Source organism: Mustela erminea, chromosome 3 (genome assembly GCF_009829155.1).
Source record: "Mustela erminea isolate mMusErm1 chromosome 3, mMusErm1.Pri, whole genome shotgun sequence".
Classification (NCBI taxonomy): Eukaryota; Metazoa; Chordata; class Mammalia; order Carnivora; family Mustelidae; genus Mustela; species Mustela erminea.
The window spans coordinates 142,365,423-142,372,285 of NC_045616.1; positions in this window are offsets into that span (position 1 = coordinate 142,365,423).

Consider the following 6,863-nt stretch of genomic DNA (forward strand, 5'->3'; position numbering starts at 1 on the left):
GTACCTCAAGCTCATGTCAATATTTCCATAGGCACCTATGTTTTTCTACTGTCCCAGATTGCAATAACTCAAATTGTTTTTCCTTAATTTTACTAAAAGAGTGATACACAAATGGAAATTTTTTTAACTTTTTATGTGACATCTTTTCCCCATTCTTTCTGATTTTTGTTTTATGCAGGCATATATTAATTTCAAACATGAAAAAGTATATATTTATATACATATATGAAGTTATTACTCATTAAATCTAACGTATAATATAATTTACTCCTGAATTTGTTCTAAATACTTCCTAAACACTAATTATGTCATAGCTTACTGGTAACTAATGAAAGTAAGTCAGGAAAGAATCTAAGTTTTATTAAATTATAATTATAGGGAGATATTGAAAGTCACAAATATTATTTTTAGATTTCTAATGAAAGAAAATCTGATGCTTCCTAACTAGCAAATATATTATTTATGAGATAAAAGTGAATGAAGACTGAAGATTTAACCAAAGAAAAACCAAATGCTCAACCAATAAGCTTTGAGTCATATTTCATGTCACAAACAGTTGACTCAAAATTAATAAAAGAACATAGAGCACCTAAAAGTATGAAACTATAGAAAATGTATACTATAGAGAATCTTTGTGATCTTGTGTTAGGAAAAGATTTCTTAGCTATGGCTTCAAAAGCACTATGTAGTGAAGAAAACTTTTTTTTTTTTTGTCTTTAAATTGGACTTCATTAAAATTAAAACTAGTGCTATTTGGAAAGACATTTTTTAAGAAAATAAAATATTGAGGCACAAACTAGAAGAAATATTTTCAGGTAACACATTTGACAAATGACATGCATCCAGGATATGCTTTAAACTTTTTGTTTGTTTGTTTTTAATTTAATTTTATCTTTTCAGTGTTCCAAGATTCAGTGTTTATGCACCACATCCAGTGCTCCATGCAGAACTTAAGAACTCAATAATAGTAAATCAGTAAATAAGAAATGGACAAGGGGAGACCACATGAAGACTCAACAAGAAGGTAGCCATCCACAAGCAATGGAAAGAGTCCTCAGAATTAGTCAATTGATAGCAACACCTTGCTATCAGACTTCCAGACTCTAAAATTGTGAGAGAATTAATTTCTGCTATTTAAGCCATCCAGTCATTGGTAGTGTTAATGGCCGTCTCACAAAACCAATATAAAGGTGAGACATTAGCATCTTGATTGCAATGGTAGTTTCATGGGTACATAAAAATTACAAAACTTTTCAAGTTGTATAGTTTAAATGTGTACCATTTAATGTTTGTCTTTTCTTCCATAAAAGCATTTAAAACTTTAGACATTGTAAAGAAAATCTTTCAAGTAAATAGCCTCCTCTCAATTTTTACTCAATATGTTAAAATTATCATTTAAACTTTTCTATAAATACATTGATTATTTTGATAAAGCCATATGGAATATAAACTAAAAGTGAAAATCTAAACCTCTCCTTTTGCAACTAACAGCTAAATACCATCGTTATGTTTAAAATGTTATCAAATTGCCAATATGTCAGGATTTTTATGAACAGGGAATGAAGCACAAATTCTGGAGCCAACTAGGCACAGTTTCAAAGTTTGGCCTTAACCATACTCTTTTATGAGGACCTGAACAAGTGATTTTTTTCAGATTCCTCATCTTTTGTAACATGAAATGTAAAATGCCTATCAAAAACTGTTTAAGAAACTAACCATCAGAGGTTATGTCCTTGTTGCTCAATGATAGTTTCCTCTTCTTTTACTCTTTCTTTTTTCTATTTCCTCTTTTTCTTAACATCTTTCTTTTTTCGTATTCTTTTTCCGATGCCTAATGTTTATGAATACTGATTTAATTTAATTTTCTCAGAAGAATCTCATTATATCTGCCTCTCTTCTGTTTTCTAAGCAAGGTACATGTACATCTTTGGAAAGCATCATATAAAGCATTGATTAATAAGGCCCTTAGACTTTAAAATGTCATTAAAAAAAGATAAGTGATGAGAGTGATCCATTTTTAGTTTGCAATGTATGGAAAGCATTTTAGTTTATTCAATAGTAATCAACAGTCTCTGCACTGTTATTTACTGATTGCCATTACATCTTCCTAAGGGGCCTGAGTAGAGATTAAGTGCTTCATAGAAAAGTTACACAGCCTGAGCCTGAAGGCATTTCATAATGAAGGTAAAATTAGAGAGACAGTATTTTTGACATCTGTAGGAATCACATTTTGCAAATATAGCTTAACATTCTGGGATTTTTTTTTTTCCTTCAAATTCAGTTTTGCCTCAAACCTCTGTAGATACTGTAAGAGTAAAACTGTCAGCATGGTTGGTTTTTTCAGAATAAATCCAAATCTCCCTTCTGAGTTTCTGACAGACATGTTTTTCATTTTCCCGTGGACTGAAATAGGTAGAAACCACAACACCTTTTCCCATTAGTATAAATGTTATCTGATGACTCTTGGGTTCATATCCTTCTTTAGCAAAGATAAAGAGGAGAAAAGGAATACTCTCAGGAAAAAATTCAAACTGAATACAAACTTTCTATCTTTTTCTTGATCCCTGCATACCTTTTTAGAATAATGCAAATAACTGTTATTTCAAAATCAAATGGAAAACTGGGGCAGGAAATAATCCACATGAACCCGAACATCTTATAGGTCCAAAAAATAAGATCATACTCAAAAATAAAAATGAGAAAACAAGCATCTTTTAATGGGGGTATGTCAAAAGGTTTCATTTTCAGTTTAAAATGATCTATTAAGATTGCCTTTCTAATTGATATAAATGAAACTTAGTAACATAACCTTTTAATAATTGGGAAACTAGGTGAGGTGTATTTGGGAAGGAATTCTGCTATCTTTGTAATTTTTCCACAAATGTAAACTAGTCTAAAATTTAAAAGTTTAGTATAAATAGAAACAAGTGTATTTGAACACACAGATTTTTAAAAATAATGTTTGCATTGGGCTTATCGTTAAATCTAGTATTAGTCAATACATACATATATTTTTTTAACTTGGGAAACAGGATTATACATACATATCCTCTACAGACTTAAAGAGAATATACCTGTAATTTTCAAGTGTTCCTCTAAACAAGTCAAATTCATTATTATTAAATTTTTTATAAAGGAGCATTAACACTTCAAGATAGAGTAAATATCCTTTCTTTTGCCCATCATTTTTCATTTTTTGTTTTCTGTGTAAGAAAAGGATTATGATAATAGAAACATTCTCACTATTTATGGTTCAGAAGGACCTGCAGCAGAAATGAAGTAATAATAGGTAAAATTTTTCTGAAGCCTCTAGGGCTTAAAATATTCTCCTTCATAGTGGTTTTATTCATTGTGGCACACTGAACAATGTATATGTAAAAAAGTATTTGATTGGAATAGGCCATAAATTCAGTTTGAAAGCCTAATTTCAATAGTTATGGTCCAAACTCTGAGAAAGCGATGGAGACTTTATTATTTGGAAATAACAATATGATAAAGTCCAAGCTTTTGGAATGTGTAATCCATAGAACAGAAGTCTTCTGAAATGCTATATATTACTTTTTGGATAGCAGAACCACATATTTTTATATGAATAGCTCCTAGGACTCTTACATTAGCAAAATCTGTATGTAACATTTTTCAGTCCAATATTTCCCAAACTGATTTAACTATAAAATGCTTTTTCACTCAATAGTTATTAACCTTGTACAAATATGATTTTCATGGAACATGACTGGAGAAATGTTACCATGTTGGAGAACTCATGGGCTTTAAAAACTGAGAGACTAGAAATGACATGTAATACCTTTTGGAAATGAGAAATTCACTTACATATTCCTAGCGTTAGCTTAATCAGATGAAAATGGATATAATAACACCTATCACAAAGAACCATGAAAATAATTTAATAAATGCAAAGATATGCAAATAAATTTATGTCTCTGTATGTCTGTATATTTAAGTGTTACTTATATTAGGATTAATGGTATTTTTAAAAATCATATGTATGAAAATACATATACACTAGCATTTTGAAAGTGAAAATAGGATAGACATTCTTAGAAATTGTCTAATTTTCATGTATGTGAGGTGCCAGTATTTTATAATTGATATAGATTTTCCATCCTATTTAATTATCCTGAATTCAATATATGTATCTAGCAATTTTTCTTCTGTCTTGTACTCTAATGTTTATTGGCTAATTTTCCCAAGCTGCAGTGTTTTTTTATTTGGAATTGATCATAATATCCAAAGACTCACCAATTACCTGGTGATCTTTGCCTTCTATTCTGTTAAACATTTCTTTGCATTTACGTGAACATTCTGTGTGAAATGCTTCCTGTGTTTCACTGAGGTAATCTTATCAATTACAACATTTGTGTCAGCCACTATGAGTGAAAATTATTGGTTAAAATAAAATTTTTTTATTTTACTACTTTGATTTATTTTTTTACTACTTTGATGTAGCTACTTAGCAAAGAAGCCAGAAATTGTAAACAAAACATATTGTTGGTAATTCTGAACTCATGAAAGTGTGGAGAGCATTTTGAGTATAATGTGTGAATGATAACAATATAAAAATAGCACAATTTTTCTAGTTCCCATTAACAAAAAAGTAAAAATACAGAGAATGCACAGGGAAAATGTATCAAAAGTGTTTTAAGATTATCTATGAGATTATCCTTCTACCTGTCTATCCATCTATTATTTACTTACACATACATGAATGCATATGTATATATGTATGTATGCATACTTTATTTTTAGTTATATTTAGAAAGATATAAGTAAATATGTATGTACTTAACATTCTCCCCCTCTTTATATACATTTCAGGATTTGGACTATTATAATGAATCAGAGGGCTAACGCTGTCTGAGATTGTGCTAAATGGGGTCTATAGATATCAATTTTTGTTACAGCTTTTATAATTTTCAATTATTTAATAAATAACGTATTCTCAATGTCGCAAAAGTCACAGATCTAGAATTGGAGATTCTGTTAATTTTGATTACCCTAGACAAAGGAAATTGGAAGAAAAATTGTAGTAAACTAAAATGGCAGTGTTAGATGAAAATTAAAAAATCATCAAATGTATCTTCTATGAAGATATGTTTATATCTTGATCTCTAAGTTTGTAGAAATAAAGAAAACCTCAGTTATCTTGTGTTTGAATGTATCCTGGTTTTTAGGTATGTCACACTGAATTTATCCTATGTGTGTAGAGAAAATTACTATTGAGTTAGGAAAAAAAAATTCTCCATAATCAAGCTAGATTTTGTAACAGAAGAAATGATATACTATAATATAAAGATTACAGTAAAATCCAGATGTGAATACTGTGTCTCACTTAATGGCTACATGTCCTCCATTAACTTATCCATCTAAACCTTCTTAGCATCATATTTAAAATAAGTATAATAATAGATTAACCTCTTAAAGTATGGCTGTAATGGTGAAAATAGACACAATTTAAAACGGGCTTAGCTTAATAAAATGTGTCGTATGAAATGAATTCCAAATAAATACCATTTCTAAAAATAATGGTGAGAAAGGTAAGTCAATTCAGCTAAATTTTTATGAAATTATTGAAGGATAAGTATAGAAAGTGCTTTAGAGATCGTTTCATATGTGAATTCACTGTGAACTATAAAAATAACCAGGTATGATTAATCTCATAAGTCAATTTTACTAAGTTATGAGTTTTTTCAGACATTTGACTACATACTATTTTGGGGTGTGTCCCTAAAGATGCTTCCTAATTGATTTACAATTCAATCAGTGAACTCAGTAAAGTGGCATTTAATCCATTGGGTGGGGCAGTTGAGGGCCTGAAGTAGAGGAAGGTCTGTTTCTTAAGACTTTGAGGTTTGAGAACTTTTTGGGTTTCTTTGGACTTGGACTAAATTTCACTATTGGCTTTCCTAGGTTTCCGGCTTGCTTTTTAGAAAGTTGACTGTGCGATTCTCAGCCTCCATAACCACATGAGCTAATTCCTTATGATACTCGTTCTCTGCGTGTATTCTGTTTTATCCTGCAGAATCTTGACTAATACAGATTTTGATGCCAGGAGTGGTTCTAGAGGAACAGAATGTTAAGGGTAATTTTTAAAGTTAGGTTAATAGGGTTCTAGAATCGATGCTCTGATTAGAGTTAAAGATGATAATGACTTTATTTTTAGTAGTAAAGAGTTCACTGATAGTCCATATCTGCATCTAACAATAAATATATGCCAAATGTCTGCATTGGATGCTACTAATCAACTACTTGTAAGAAGTAAGGAGCAGGGTAACTTTGTATATGATACTTTAGAAGATTTTTAGAAAACTAATATAAGTTTGGTTGTAATAGAGGAGAGTCGGAAGAAAGGCTGACAGGGGTAAGAGAATCCATCCTAAGAGGAAACTACTCTTAAAAGGAAAAAGACCCCATCCTGTTTATTCTATACCACCCTGAAAGGAGCTCTCCATCCTTCCCAACCTGAGAGGTAGATGAGTGGGTGGACAAAGACCTGATTTGGTGACAGACACATGGAAAGTTAATCAGATTAAAGCAGCCCATCAATAATCTCATAAAAGCACTAGACTTAGAAAGACCCAAAGACAACCCTCTTAGGCCCCTTTCCTCTTTGGGAACTTTGTACTATATCCCAATAAACTTTGCTTTGTTGCCCATCACTCTTGGTCTGGTCGACCTCTTCATTCTTCAAAGTGGAATGACCAAGAACCATGGACACTATAGGGAAAAAAAAAAAAAATCCTGAGACACTGGTGGCCTCTAATGTCACTGTACAGAGTGGTCAAGATAAGAATGAGTTCAGGGATTCAAATTCCCAGGTAAAGCACTAGTAAATGACTTAAGAG